Source organism: Colobus angolensis, unplaced genomic scaffold (genome assembly GCF_000951035.1).
Source record: "Colobus angolensis palliatus isolate OR3802 unplaced genomic scaffold, Cang.pa_1.0 Scaffold40, whole genome shotgun sequence".
Classification (NCBI taxonomy): domain Eukaryota; kingdom Metazoa; phylum Chordata; class Mammalia; order Primates; family Cercopithecidae; genus Colobus; species Colobus angolensis.
In genome coordinates, this window is record NW_012117377.1 from 8,082,783 (window position 1) to 8,099,439 (window position 16,657).

The 16,657-nt window shown below is 44.0% G+C and overlaps 1 protein-coding gene across 1 annotated transcript in view; it reads right to left on the reverse strand.

The window, feature by feature from the left end:
• SMYD3 (SET and MYND domain containing 3) overlaps positions 1–16,657 on the reverse strand; it is a 735,177-nt gene that overhangs the window by 253,168 nt on the left and 465,352 nt on the right. The window lies entirely within an intron of this gene.

Below are 16,657 nucleotides of genomic sequence, written 5' to 3' on the forward strand. Positions count from 1 at the left end.
GGAGGGGCTGGGGTGTCGGAGGGGCTGGGGTGTTGGAGGAGCTGGGGTGTCGGAGGGGCTGGGGTGGAACAGGGCAGACACAGGTGATGAGGAACAGTCCATGGATGTTCAGGCTGGACCCAACGAGGTTCCTCTTCCTACCAAAGGGGAACTGGCATGTGCTCCCCGTTTCCCAGATGGAACTCCTGGGTGATAATGTGAGAAGCCCTTACCGCACATCTGTCTTTCCTCACATATTTACAAAGTTTGGGACAAAACTGGAAAGTGATACACAGCCCCTGTATAATTCCAACTTACTCTCAAAAGATTTTTTTAAAAAACTAAAAAATAAAAGGAAATCACCTATAGCCTTCCCAATGTGTGAATAAAGAGACAATTTAAAAGCCATCAAGTGCCAAATACTGACCTGTCTCACATAACAAAACGCCCTGTCTCTCAGCCCACTGAGAACAGAGGGCCACACGCCACAGGGAGGGAGCTGTCTCGGAAGGAGCCCTCCACGCAGACCCCACAGCTACATTCACTGTACTTCACGGAATCATGAACACATCATCGCAGGGCTATTGAAGACTCCATAACACACAAGATCAAGGAGCCCGGAGCCTCTAAAACATGGAAAACAATTAGCACTACGAAATCTAAGAGCAGACACAGCCCGAGCTTGAGAAAGGCGTGGACAGGAGCTGGACTGCTCATTCCTGCTGGTTCCTCCCTTCCTTCCTGTTACACGGTTATGTTCTGAGGTGCTGCTGAGAGGGGCTTCCTCTCCTGGGCCAGAACTGAGGCTAAGGCCCGAAGCTGAGGACCGAAAGTGATCAACTCCCCACGTTCTAAAGAGGCTGTTGGAGAAGCAGCCACAACTGGGGGCCGACATCCTCCTCCAGGGATTATCAGGCAGCGCTCTGCCACCAGTCCCACAGGACCACAACTTGTCCTTCCCAGTCCGTAGAAAGCAAGACTCTGAAGCGGGTGAGTTTGTCTTTGGCCTTGTGGGAGGTTTCTATTCAAGAGGGAAAAACTGATGCCATGCAGGACGGGATGAGGTGCTTTCTCTTCCCAGAAGGGAAAGATTTGGGTGCCTCACAAAAGGGAGTCTGGGGTCAGCTCCCTGGTCGATGGTCTACTTGCAGAGCCAAATCTCTGATCTCACCTTAATAAATGAGATTCATTCATCTGGCACTCTGGGTTTCATGTAGGTGGAGAGGTGGAAGAGTTAGAGGAACAAAAGGAGATGAAAGGACTGAAGAAAAGGCAGAAGAAGGCCGGGCACGGCGGCTCACATCTGTAATCCCAGTATTTCGGGAGGTCTAGGTGGGCGGATCACTTGAGTCCAGGAGTGTCCAGCTCCAGGTTGAGACCAACCTGGGCAACACGGTGAAACCCCATTCTACCAAAAATACAAAAAAAAAACAAAATTAACCAGGCACGGTGGCAAATGTCTGTAGTCCCAGTTACTCGGGAGGCTGAGTTGGGAGGATCACGTGAGCCTGGGAGGTTGAGGCTGCAGTAAGCCCTGATCACACCGCGGCACTCCAGCCTGGGAAACACAGCCAGACCCTGACTGAAAAAGAAAAGGCAGAAGGATATGACAAAAAATATACTGTGGGGCAATCTGTACTCTGATGCAGGACACAGGATTAAATGCATTAGAAAAGAACCAACCTGAGATACACAAAAATGACAGTAGGCCGGGCACGGTGGCTCACGCCTGTCATCCCAGCACTTTGGGAGGCCGAGACGGGCGGATCATGAGGTCAGGAGATGACTGAAAAAGAAAAGGCAGAAGGATATGACAAAAAATATACTGTGGGGCAATCTGTACTCTGATGCGGGACACAGGATTAAATGCATTAGAAAAGAACCAACCTGAGATACATAAAAATGACAGTAGGCCGGGCACGGTGGCTCACGCCTGTCATCCCAGCACTTTGGGAGGCCAAGATGGGCGGATCATGAGGTCAGGAGATGGAGACCATCCTGGCTAACACGGTGAAACCCCGTCTCTACTAAAAAATACAAAAAAAACTAGCCGGGCGACGAGGCGGGCACCTGTAGTCCCAGCTACTTGGGAGGCTGAGGCAGGAGAATGGCAGGAACCCGGGAGGTGGAGCTTGCAGTGAGCTGAGATCCGGCCACTGCACTCCAGCCTGGGTGACAGAGCGAGACTCCTTCTCAAAAAAAAAAAAAAAAAAAAAAAAAAGACAGTAATCAGTCAGTTAACAATCCATTCCCCGTGGATAATAAGGCTGTGATTTTTACACACACACAAAAAGTGTTTAAGTCATAGTCCCTACCACAGGAGCAACAGAGCGACGCCAAAGAAAGGCTGCCATCCTGGATGATGGCCATCTGGAGGAGGTCCTAATGGTATCACAAGCTATGTGACCAAAATGAAGTCCCTTCATTTCTCGCAGCCTTTCCTTACCTGTAAACAGGGCAAGAATGGAAGGCTGAAATAGTCAGAGGTCCCAAACCTCAATGGTAATGAAGAAACATGACCTGTGCATAGTGTTCAGAAAGACCTTAGAGAAATGGTGCCCTTATCCACAAACGCTCAGAGCCTGTGTTGGACAAACAGCAGTTACCACTTTTGCCTGTGACGTCTAAGGCCTCTCGACATATCCTATAACTCTATGTAAACAAGAAATAAAGGTGGGCCTCACTGAAAGCAGTCCTCTCAGCAGAGGACTGGCTTAGCCTGAGTTTCTGGGAGGGGAGCCGCCCTCTGGGCTTCCCCTCCCTCAGCCCATTAACATTTCTGTACTTAGAAGTCGGCTGGGATCCTGGAGGGCATAAGGGCTGTAAGAATGCCATGACTATTTTTAAAATTTTGAAAAACAAATACTAGAGGCTCTGGCAGCAACAGTGCTTGGGGAGTAGCTGTACCTCTGAAGCTTTCCTTGCCTTTCTCGAGAAACCCTGGGAGGGAGCTGTTTAATGAGGAGCCGCAACACCGGGGAACAAAGCAGTAGTGTTTGCACACAAAGTGTGGTGCTGGCAATTGTCTCCGTTTCGTCTTTTCATGCTGCCAATGTCATTTGTTTTGAAATTAAGAGCCTCTCCTTTGCCCTCAGCATCCCTGTTGAGACACTAAACCACAAGATTAATTCTGTTTAGACCTGCAGAGTGCGGTAAATCCTCTGAGACACCTCAGCACCTTCCTCAGGTGAGACATTAGAGTTCCGGGATGAAGGATTCGGCTCCGGAGTGAGAGACTCAAGTTCAAGTGGCAGCCGTACCACTTGCTAGCAGTGTGGCCTTGGATAAGTCACTTGGCTTCAGTTTCCTCCCCTTAGCTGCAAAATACGGAAAACAGGCCTGCTGCGAAATGCCTGGCTCACGGTCAACACGCAGTACATGATAACTATATAAAATAATGGTGGTAAAACCAGCAAACAATCAACAGGTGTGCATCGTTGGGCCATAATGTGAAACCACACTCAAAGCACGTGAACGTAGCATCCTTCAGGGTGCTCACAATGCTGCAGGCCGTAGGAGCGAGGTTAGCAACACAGGTTGGAATTCATGTATTGGGGGCTAGACGAACATATACAAAGCAGAGGTGATTTGTGTAGGTTGTTTTTGATGCAAAATAGCCTGAAGCTAGAGGACGTCACCTACTCTTATTTTAAGTGTCCCTTCTATTTCTAGGAAGAGTCTGCAATCCTAACTGTAATGCATTTTTGTCTAAACTAAGAGTCTTCACATTTTTTGAAGTCACAGAAGTATTTGTGAATATATATTTTTAACTGGAACATCATTACTCTGTAACATATATGTGTGTATATACACATACACACACGTACATAAAAGGGTAACAAAGCAAAAGATAATACTGGTTTGTGTTTATATCATATAGTGGAAAGAATATTAGATTTCAAGTTAGATCACCTACTTCCAATGCTGAAGATAGCCAGAGCCTTAAGGCAAGTCTCTCTGATCAGGTCTTAGTATTCTCATTATTTAAAAAAGGAGAAAGACACTAAAATACCTTCAAAATTATTGTTGTGACCACAGGCAGAATAACTAGAATGAAGTAGAAGAAGCTGTTGGAAATATGATGTCTCATGTAAGATCTTTTTTATTTTTTTTGAGATGGAGTCTCGCTCTGTTGCCCAGGATGGAGTACATTGGTACGATCTTGGGTCACTGCAACCTCCACCTCGTGGGTTCAAGCAATTCTCCTGCCTCAGCCTCCTGAGTAGCTAGGATCACAGGTGTGCACTACCACGCCCAGTTAATTTTTGTATTTTTAGTAGAGACGGGGTTTCACCATGTTGGCCAGGCTGGTCTTGAACTCCTGACCGCATGATCCACCTGCCTCGGACTCCCAAAGTGCTGGGATTACAGGCGTGAGTCACTGTGCCCTGCCAAGATCATGTTTATTATAAAGTCTGTTATAAAGCTCTCCTGGTATTATCCCCAATAACAAAAACTTTAAAAAATAAAAATAAAAAACAGTATTTTTGGCTGGGCACAGTGGCTCATGCCTATAATCCCAGCACTTTGGGAGGCCGAGACAGGCGGATCATTTGAACTCAGGAGTTCAAGACCAGCCTGGGCAACATGGTGAAATCCATCTCTACTAAAAATACAAAAATTAGCCAGGCATGGTGGCACACGGCTGTAATCCCAGCTACTAGGGAGGCTGAGGCAGGAGAATCACTTGAACCCGGGGGTGGAGGTTGCCGTGAGCCGAAATCACGCCCACTGCACTCCAGCCTGTGAAACAGAGCAAGACTCCATCTCGAAAAACAAACAAACAAAACAAAAACAAAAAAACCCAGTATTTTTAAAACGAACAGTGGAAATCGTGTTTGTGAATGTCATAAGAAGTGTCTTTCCTTCTTATAGTTCTGTGTTGAGAAACAATACAGAATCATATGTTCTGTCTATTGGGGCAACAATTCAATCACAGCAGGATAAAAACGGACTTTTAAAAAGTGACCCCTGCTCTTGCTTTCTCCTCCCCTTCATCAGTTCACTACTAGCCCTCAGAGCGGAGATGGAGCTTCTCCATGCAGAGAAAGACTTAAAGCTCTAGCATGATGTACTCATCGATAAGAGTTGATCAACACGTATCTAGAGCCCAGTGATGCCAGGAAGAAAGCCTAAACACAATTTAATCAACGCCCTCTCTCTTTTCTTCATTTCCTACAACTTTGGTTTACTTAAAAATGAGTGTTTGCAGGAGAAATCTGAGTGCATTTTTGGCAAGCAGCTCACTGAATTATCCTTGCTTACTCATCAAATGAACAGTGTGATGGAGAAAGTCCAAATAGGAAAGACAAGGCGAAGTGGGAAAAAGTTAATTTCCCATCCCAAAATATTTCTTGGATTAAAAGGCAAACTCATTCAATCTTAAGGTGTAGAGGGCTAAAATAATTGTTCCATGACGTAGCTGTTAGAAGGCATTAGATTTTAACTATGGTATGGTGTCTATGGATATCTATGTCATCTATTTAGATATTATGTGCTGAATATCAAAAACATTAAGCTAAAGAAGGTTAAGGAAAGATGGCGTTTCCTCAAGGAAAGCTGTGTTTATCCTAGTTTGTCTCTCCTAGGAAAATTTGGATACTTTCTTTCACAGGAAGGACATATAACACGCTTCCAGAGTCACGAGGCTTGAAGACGGCCGAAGACGTCATCTTGTCCCCACATGCAGCCCAGGAAGAGTAAATTCTAGCACTACGTTGGGACTAGAAATCTACATTGTAAATCGTGTTAGCGATTTAGAGATCTAATGGCGTATTAGCAAGACAGGTTTGTTCAAACGCATCGACAAAGTGACAGGCAGAAGGAGCCTCAAAACTTTTCCGATCTGAATTCCCCATTTCACAAGGTGGGGAAATCACGGCCCTGAGAGCTAAAGAACTTGCCAAAGGCTGAAAAACACTCCTCAGACACTACCTTCTTCCTTTCTGGGACTTCATATTATTTCATTTTCTTTTACCATTCTGCCTGAGCTTTGACTTTCTTGAATTTTAAATACCAATATAGAAATGAATAGCTGGTGTCAGTCCTCAATAAGATGACTGAAAGTTTATTCCTCATGGTTTAGCATGGTCAGAAAGTGAACACTACAGGTTTGGTCTATGTGCCTGTAAAATTTAGAAAAAGGATGTAAAAAGGAGGGAGAATTTAAAAACCACCTAGACCATTGCCGACGCTGTGAGTGGGAATTCCTCCTCACAAAGGGCCCGGTGCAAGCTCCCTCTTAGTTAGTTGCCTTCTGACCCCAGTTTTCAACAGAGTTCATTAACTCTGCTAAAACCACTAAATCATGCCATGGTAATTCACATAGAGAATGGCATAACTAATTAATATGGGTGGGGGGGCACTGGTTCTAGCATTAAAGTGGATTGATAACTCACTGAAATCCGCATGATCACACACAAACCCCTTATCTTGCTAAGTTTACGCTTGTTCCGTTACACAAACTGAATACCAGTCTTAGTACCCTCAATAGCTACCCTTTCCTCACTGCAGAAGAACTAAGCTTTTCATCCGACACCCAAATGAAACTGGTATTGGCTATCAGTATCATTATCCACTGATATTGGCTACCAATTGCTTGCTCAATGACTGAACATAAGCCACCGACACTAGCCCCAAGTACTTTCCTACCTTTTCATTCATCATTAGCACAAAGAAGAGAAATTCCTTTTTTGTCTTCTTGCGGGAAAAACTACACAAAATAGGAAGCCTTGGGCTCCATTAGATAAAGCGTTGGAAACCACACACAATGACAATAAAGACCCAAGCACATTTTCAATAAGTTATTTTCCTCTTAGTTCACACTGTGAAAACCCACATTTGATAGACTATTTTATAGCAAACGTACCGGGCTATATTAATAAATAAGGAGTTAGAGTTTCCATGTGAGGAGAGAGGAGAAATCTACTCCCAGCATTTGCCCCCTTCATGGGTGCAACAGAACTTGGAGCAATTCTCTGGTTTAAACAACAGGTGGCAGTGTCATTTCTACATTTTCCCTGGCAAGAAACCTTTGCAGTTTGTGATTTCACCTTCCAGGAGGCATTAACAGTTTTGTAACCGCCTCTATGGATAGCGTGTGCATATGTTCCTATGTAGTAAATGCAAATGCATGCAGGAAAACATTGAGACTTGTGTATATGCAGTTTTACCAAGTGCCACTCTCCCCATGCCCACACCCCTCCCCACACAATAGTCTATGCACAGGCATCATTTCCCTTGAGGAAACAGCACAGCAGGGAAAAGGCAGAAGGAAAATCGACTCCAACACATATGTTCTGATCCTCAATTATCATACACTTGTCTGTCACCCACCCATGTCTGCCACACTTACAAGAGAAAGGGTACATTGCAAGGTCCTGGGGCACACTTTAGGCAACTGACTGAGAAAGTGAAGTTCTGAGAAAACTTAATTCACATCAGGAAAAAGCACTTTACTGACTATTTTTGGTAGGCGCTGCTTTCACTCTTCTGCTACAAAAGAGCCATGCGCCAGGCGTGGTGGCTCAAGCCTGTAATCCCAGCACTTTGGGAGGCCGAGACGGGCGGATCACGAGGTCAGGAGATCGAGACCATCCTGGCTAACACGGTGAAACCCCGTCTCTACTAAAAACTACAAAAAACTAGCCGGGCGAGGTGGCGGCGCCTGTAGTCCCAGCTACCCGGGAGGCTGAGGCAGGAGAATGGCGTGAACCCGGGCGGCGGAGCCTGCAGTGAGCTGAGATCCGGCCACAGCACTCCAGCCTGGGTGACAGAGTGAGACTCCGTCTCAAAAAAAAAAAAAAAAAAAAAAAGAGCCATGCTTAATATGTGAAAGGAACCAACAGAAACAGGAATTACATTTCCACAAGGAAAACACACAATTCAGGACCGTTCTCACACGTGCTGAGAAAACAAGACCACATTTCCTGGGGTTTCTGTGTGAGCTTTAAATAGGAGAAAAGCGCCATGTCAAGAATCCCTCATGCAATACCTATAGCTCAGGTTTTAATTCACATGCATTATTTTATTTTAATATTATTTTTGAGATAGAGTCTCACTCTGTCACAGCAGCTAGAGTGAAGTAGCACCATCTTGGCTCACTGCAACCTCCACCTCCTGGGTTCAAGTGATTCTAGTACCTCAGCCTCCCGAGTACCTGGGATTACAGGCACGCGCCCCCTCCAGCTAATTTTTGTATTTTTAGTAGAGACCAGGCTTCACCATATTGTCCAGGCTGGTCTCGACCTCCCAACGTCAAGTGATCCATCTGCCTCGGCCTCCCAAAGTGCTGGGGCTACAGGCGTGAGCCACCGCGCCTGGCCACATAATTTTATTAGGTAGCAGCAGGTACTCTGTGATTTCTAGCCTATAATGCAACAGTTATTGGTTTGATATGTTACATTTATTTAATTTTGAATCTGTGGAGTTTTTTTTTTAAAGCAAGTTAATGATGAAAATCTTGTCAATGCAGCAGGGATGAGATCAACCAACTGATGGGTAAATCACCAGCCTAAAGGGCCATGCCAGGTATTAGATGGTCTGGCATGTGTCGCTGGAGAAGTACTCAAAAATGTATTTTGTATAAAAGACGATGAGCAGATATACAGAGAGTTACACAGAAAATAAGCTGCACTAGAAAGAGATGATGTGCGTTTTTTTGTACTGTCCCTGTCACATAGCATCAAATGTCCACATTCCTGCTTTGTGAGAAGAGAGGGCTGGAAAAGTACCCTCAAGAAGCTTTCTGGTACACAGTACACAGAATCTTATTGTTCTATAAATAGAAAAAAGAGATTACAGAGGAAAAACTTAAAACACATCACCTAGAGTTCGGAGGCATTGGAGGGATTTGGCTTTCATCAGCAATTTTGCATTAAAAGCAAGTATCTGTCAGCCGGGTGCGGTGGCTCACGCCTGTAATCCCAGCACTTTGGGAGGCCAAGGCAGGTGGATCACGAGGTCAAGAGATTGAGACCATCCTGGCCAACATAGTGAAACCCCGTCTCTACTAAAAATGCAAAACTTAGCTGGGCGTGGTGGTGCGTGCCTGTAGTCCCAGCTACTCAGGGACTGAGACAGGCTGAGACAGGAGAATCGCTTGAGCCCAGGAGGTGGAGGTTGCAGTGAGCTGAGATTGTGCTCAAAAAAAAAAAAAAAAAAAGGCAAGTACACGGTCAAGTGCAGCCCACATGACTTCCTGGTGACCAGATAATGTTGCATCTGTGCTTTCTGTAGGAAGTGGGGTTTCATGAAATAGCATGAACTATGAACTATGAACTACGAACCAAGAGTCATGGACTTACCGCTGACTCTAGGACTTCGTAGTGTGGTTAATTACAGTCGCACTATTAATCTCTCTAGGTCTCCGCAACATGGTGAATGACACCATAACAGATCTTTCTAAAGCTACTGTGGGTATTTTTAAAGGATTATTTATTCATAGTAGGTGTCTGATAAGGGCTACTTTTAGACTTTTGGACTTACAGATAACTTCTTTTAATCTCCTATTACAATAACCAGGAAAGTAGAGAATCCAGTGTTGGGGCTCAGAAACCAACACCCTAAACTATGGCGCTTTGACATCCTGAACTGAAGAAGCCTCCAGGTGTGTCTGACCTTCCCCATTACCCACCGTCTCTCAGTCTTCTCTCTCTCCCAAAGCAGAGGACGAACTTGTCGACCGGAGTTCCCTTCTCTGCCCAAACTCCCAGACCTGCCACAGAAGAAAACCGTCCCCTCTGGCTCTTTCCCTGAGTTTTCAGTAACTGAACTCCCATCGCAGGAACAGAATGAAACCTGTCAACACACCTGAACCGACTCTTGTCTGCTTTGCGGGCCCAGTAGATGGTCCCAGGCCATGGTATGTTCTTCAAGCCCACTGAACTCCCGAAAAATCAGTTCCTGCCCCATTAAAATCATCCACACGTCCCCATCTCCCTTTCCCCTAAGAAGAAGGGTGTACGCACCCGTCCCCCAGGGCGTGGTGGGACTCCTCACTGTGACTCTCCCCTCACGCACATTAACAAACCTGTGTGCTATTTTAGGCCTTTAGCAGCTGATTTTCAGCAAAACTTCAGAGGAAAAAGGGGACATTTTCCCTTGGCCACTCCACTGCCACAGTCCTATAAGCTAAAGATAACAGAAGATCCCCCCCATCCAACAGTCTCAGGAAAATTTCCTTTAAGTTCAGTATTAATCACCGAATGTTCTACCGTCTAACAACTGTATGGCATTTTAAAAAATGTTTAACTGAGGCTAAGTATACATAACATAAAATTGACCATTTTAAGTATTTACTTGAGTGGCTACAAAGTACATTTATATTGTTACACAACCACCACGACCATCCATCTCCAGAACGTTTTTCATCTTCCAAACCTGAAACTCTCGCCCATTAACAAGAACTCTCCATTCCCGACCCCGACCCCTCAGGCCCCGATGCCCACCACTCTGTCTCTATGAATGACACAACATGAGGTACCCCACAGAGGTGGCATCATGTGGTATTTACCCTTTTGTAACTAACGTATTCCACTTAGCATGCCTTCAAGGTTCACCCATGTTATAGCATATGTGTCAAAATCTCCCTTTTAAGGCTGAATCCATTTTATATGTGTCACACATTTCGTGCCTCCGTACATCTGTTGACAGACATGTGGGTTGCTCCCACCAATTGTTTGAGTACCTGCTTCCAACTTTTTTTTTGGGGGGGGCAGATATATACCTAGAAAGAGAACTGCTGGATCATATAATTTATTTCTAACTTTCTAAGGAACTAGAGAGCATTTTGAAGGCTGAGATCGAGGCCTAAGCGGTCATTCTTGCTGACGGGAACGCTGGAGTCCTGAGCTCGTCACGGCCAGGGTGAGCCCGTCAGTGACAGATACAGACCCCTGAGCTCGTCACGGCTAGGGTGACCCCGTCAGTGACGGAGTCCTGAGCTCGTCACGGCTAGGGTGATCCCGTCAGTGACGGATACAGACCAGAAACAGAAAAGCATTGACGTGACGTCTATAAAAAATACGTATAAGCCGGGCACCCTAGCTCACACCTGCAGTCCCAGCTACTTGGGAGGCTGAGGTGGGAGGATTGCTTGAGCCCAGGAGTTCAAGGCCAGCCTGGGCCACATAGTGAAACCCCATCTCTTTAAAAAAAAAAAAAAAATAGAATAGTAAAAGGGAAAGGAAACATCATGCTAAAGAAAGAGAACTGGCCAGGCACAGAGGCTCACACCTGTAATCCCAGTACTTTGGGAGGCTGAGGCAGGTGGATCACCTGAGGTCAGGAGCTCGGGACCAGCCTGGTCAACGTGATGAAACCCTATCTCTATTAAAAATACAAAAATTAGCCTGGCATGGTGGTGGGCACCTGTAATCCCAGCAACTCGGGAGGCTGAGACAGGAGAATTGCTTGAAGCCGGGAGGTAGAAGTTGCAGTGAGGCGAGATCGCACCACTGCACTCCAGCCTGGGCAACAAGAGCAAAACTCAGTTTCAAAAGAGAAAAGAAAAAAAAAAAAAAGGAAAGAAAAAGAAACAGAACAACAGCATACCTGTGAAAATCTTTCAACAAAGCAAACACAAGAAATCTTGCCCTCAGTAGGACAAAGGAAGGCAGAAGTGCTGTGGAAGAGGGGCCAGGATGGGCTGAGATCAGGGCAGAATGAGGGAGCACAGCAAGCTAACTAAGGTCAAAGAAAAAGAAAACAAGGAAGCTGGAATTATGTTATTGAGAATAAAACAGACTTTGGAAAGAAATAATGGAAAAACAGTTCAGCCAATGTGTGGCCATTCAGAACCATCCTGCCTTGTACATCTAACGCTAAGACAATGGGAGAAGGGGCTTCCAATCTTTTTTCTATGATTTTTTTTAACCTAGTTAAGAACCCATTGCATTTACAGTTATCAATAAAACTGTTCTGCTTAATACCCTAATACAAGTGTCTTTCCAACGTTTTTTGTTCCCTGAGGACAGAAAAACAAATGTCGGAACATGAACATTTTTAAGGCTTCTGATATATATTGTTGCAGAGTATCAGCATGGTATGAGGCCATCAGCACTGCCACCATTAATTTCTATTCTTTTTTTTATTTTGAAAGAATCTTAAACTGAGAGAACAGTGCAAGAATAGAATAGTACAACTTATTTTTTCTTAGCTATTTGAAAGTTAGTTGCCAACACAACGGCCCATCACTTCCAAATTGTGTATTTCTTATACACAATGACATTGTCCTACACCTATGAAAATCAGGAAGTTCACATGGATACATGACTACCATCCAGTCCTGCACTCACCAGTCATTCCACCATGATCCTTCTTCACAGCAAAACGTTCCAGTTCAGAATCAAGGCTTCTGTTCGCTTGACTTTCATGAGCTTGACACTTCTGAAGATTAGAGGCCAGTTATTTTGTTGTATAATGTGTCTCAGTTTCGGTTTGCTTGATGTGTTTTTGTGAGTAGATTCAGGTTCTGCGTCTTCGGCAGGAACATCACAGTCATGATGCTGAGTTCTCATATCCTATCACGTGGTACATAACTTCAGTCTGATTACTGATGCTCTTAATCTTGATTACTTGGTTAATGTGTTATCTGCCAGACTTCTCCACTGTCAAGTTTCTCATTTTCCCTTTGTAATTCATAAAAATTTGGGAGTGGGGAGAGTTACTCTGAGACAATGTACATATGACATTCCTCATCAAACTTAGGACTTTAAGCACTGATTTATTCAGATCAATATGAACTCACAAATTCCTATTTTATTCAGTGAGTTATAACCTATTACTATCATTATTTTGATACTCTAATTGCCACAGATTTGGCTAGCAGAACCCTCTTCAAGCTGACTCCTATGTCCTTCTGCTATATCCTCATCTTTGAGCATTGCCTTACTTTATAAAACAAGAAGATATTCCAGGCTCATCTTCTACTTTCCTCTGTCCCAGCCTTGGAATCAGCCATTCTTCCAAAGAGCACATTTAAGCAGAGAACAGTATTTAGAAGCCAAAGTCTCAGACTAGGTGTGCACTAGGTGTGACAGCTCCCAGCCCTCTCAGTGGACAGAGCCGGGAACACAGACACACAAAGATCTGCATCTATGTTTATTTTTATGCAGCTGTTTCTCTCTGTGGAACACCAAGAGTTCACACCAATCCTGCTAATGAACAGTTTTATCCCAGTTCCTTCCCTTTCCAAAACAACAAGCCATGTCTCTGCTGCTCTCTCCTGCCAGGCGCCAACGTTACCATGTGCATGCTCTCACTTCCCGAGTTCAGACACTCAGTTTCGGGCCAGTGTGGCTTCCCTCTCTTCCAGGACCCCACACTCCGCAATCAAGGCGCTCAACTTGCTCTGCCTCCTCTCATGACTTTTGAACTGCGCTTCAGAGAAACCGTGAGAACAAGGCATTATCAACTGTACAGATGTGTCTGAATATTGTAAATGTTTGCCATCATATTTCTGTGTAAAAATTGTGCTTCATGTGCTTTGTCTATTTACCTATATAGACATTATTGGTTTCTTTTTTCTTTAAACGTTTTTTCTTTGTTTAGAGATAGGGTCTTGCTCTGTAACCTAGGCTGGACTACAGTGGCAAAATCGCAGCTCGCTGCAGCCTCAAATCCCGGGGCTCATGCAATCTTCCTGCCACAGCCTCCCAAGTAGCTAGGACTACAGGTGTGCACCACCGCGCTGGCTTTTTTTTTTTTTCCTGTAGAGACAGATTTTGCTATTTTTCTCAGACTGGTCTCAAACTGCTGGGCTCAAGCCATCTTCCTGCCTTGGCCTCCCAAAGCACTGAGATTACAGGCGTGAGCCACCATGCGCCCAGCAGATTTCTTCTTGATTAGTTTATGCTCTGTGTGTGTTAAAGGTATCAATGCTTTGGCTTAAATGTTGCAGATGATTTCTTGATATCTTCTTGGGTTCTTAACTTCTTTTTTCTTAATAGAAAATTGTATGTTGTTGGTTTAGAAAGCCTGAACCCCTTGCTACTTTTCTATTTCCTCTGAGCCCCATTTTTCTCTGAGCTTTTTGCATTCCTGAATTTCTCCATTCCTCTACTCCAGTGATTCTCAGTCAGGGGTGATTTTGCTCCTCCCCCAAGAAGTCTGGCAATGTCTGGAGATATTTCTGATTCTGAAGACTGGGTAGGAAAGTATGATTAGCGTCTGGAGGGCAGAGGCCTGGGACAGTGCTACACACCCTGCAATGCACAAGACAGCCCCACAACAAAAGGTTATCCAGCCCAAAGGGTCGCTAGTGCCACACCCTGCTCTGGAGTCTGTCAAATGCTTCACAGTTATTCTTTTGATTCCTTCCAAAACAAGACATTAGAAAAGAAAGGCTAAAAGAGGAATATTTTTAACGTAGGCAATGACTTTCTCTAAATCCTAGGTCTGAGTTACAAATATTGGTCATAGAACCTTTTAGAATCCAAAAATGTCAAAAAGACCAACCAAGAAAACCCTGTCTTTGTTATTTCCACAAAAGAAGGTCGTAGCTGTGTTCTTGACATGAAGAGACTCACGTAATCCATAAAGTTTTAAATCTGTGTTGCCATATGGTCAAGAATTCATATCTAGATGACCTAGGTCCATCTGTGCTATCTTAAATGCCAATGAAAGAAAAATGCAATTAATAATTTAATTTTTTCAAATCCTATAAGGCCAGTACCAAGGTACTAAATGTAAATATATACATACTTATATATAAATGTACACATATAAAATACATAGTTTTAAAAATAAAGAATGGTATTAAAAATAAAATCGTTGCTTTCTTGGAATTCAGGCCTTTGAAAGAAAATACATATATAGCAGCATGACATGAAGCAATTTAACAAGATATGTAAGATATATCAGAAAGAAAGGAGATTTTTCTCTTCACAAACACAATATATATTTTCTTGGTTATAGACTTGTTACTTGCCTGCCAGAAGAGTTTACTATCATTTTCACAAGTATTCAATTCTCAGAACCAAGGGATTTCACAGCCTCCTCTACCCAATCGAAGCAGTGTCTTATGGTGTCCGTCTGAACATAATCCTATCCTACTGATGGATTTGACATCTATTTCTGCCACCATTGCACAAGCACACAGCAGACTGCTGAATGCAATAAGACTTACCTAGAGGCTAACAGTGAAGCAAAATCTATACTGACTTCCTTTTCTTCAGCACAATACCTTTTAAAAAGTACTATAAGTAAAACAGTGTTCTCTTGGACACAGGAAGGGGAACATCACACACCGGGACCTGTCGTGGGGTGGGGGGAGGGGGAGGGATAGCATTAGGAGATATACCTAATGTAAATGACGAGTTAATGGGTGCAGCACACCAACACGGCACATGTATACATATGTAACAAACCTGCACGTTGTGCACATGTACCCTAGAATGTAAAGTATAAAAAATAAATAAATAAAACAGTGTTCTCAAGACCTGTGATTTTCAATGAGAAATTGCTAAACACATGAGGGAGGCTTCTTGCGGTCTTGATTTCCTAAGGAGCTATGGGCACTTACATAATGAAGGGAATTCTTCTTGCCTACTTAGGTTTCAAAAGCCTACAAAATCTGTAAATTCTGTTTCCTTTCCAACAAACACTAACCCTAATGTGGTATTCGAGACTTTAACCTCTCCATTTCAAATGCTTCGTTTCAGTCCTGACTCATTACAAGAAAGGAGCCTGTTAGAATGGCAAAATAATAATGATGATGAAATTGTAACAATAATGATAACAGTAACTAACACTGAACTGAGGCTTACCGTGTCTCAGATGCTATTCTAAATGCTCTGTCGGTATAAACTCACATAATTCTATGATAAGCTACAAAGTAGATCATCATCATCATAATCAATCCCATTTTATAGATAAGAAAACTGAAGCCCAGGAGTGTGAATCGTTTTTTCTAGGTTAGAAGCAGAATTGAAATCAGAAAGCCTGATTGTAAAACTCACGGTCTTAACCACTTTTCTCCCTCTCTGATTACCACGCTCTCAGCTTTTAACGTAACTGAATCTGACACTCATCATTCATTATACCATCAGACCTACAGCTCCCTCTTCTTAAGGCCTATCTGCATGAGCATGTACCTGTTTATACAGCTCCCAGTACCAATGCGTATAGGTTTGTCTAAGTAAACAGCAAATTTGATTGTAAAAATAAAAACGAAAGAGAATATCATTTGCTTTCTAAAGGTAATCATTAATTATTCTCAACGCAATACCAGAAACGTGACAATCACAAGGTAGTCACCAATTTATCGGAGAGAGAGAAAGCACGAAGTATATCTCTCCGTCTCTGACAGAAGCTCCTTTCTTCACCTCGGGTAAAGATCAGGAGTCCCCCTTCTACTGCCCTTGCTGCCACCAACCAGCAAAGTTCAAGGAAGACAGAGGAGCTTTGAAGCCTGGTGACAGGGGTGCAGAATTCTACTACGTCTTTTCGTTTCAGTACAAAACATAACTCTACCCTGAACAAAGACTTAGAGTTAATCTTCCCATGGTACAGACAGTAAGTTCTGACTCCTGATCACCCACACTGCCCCGCAGAGCCCCTGAAACAGACTGTCTGTAGTCAGGTAATGGGAGGTGATGAAGTGGCCTTACAGAAGGACTGATGTCCGGCCGGGCGCGGTGGCTCAAGCCTGTAATCCCAGCACTTTGGGAGGCCGAGA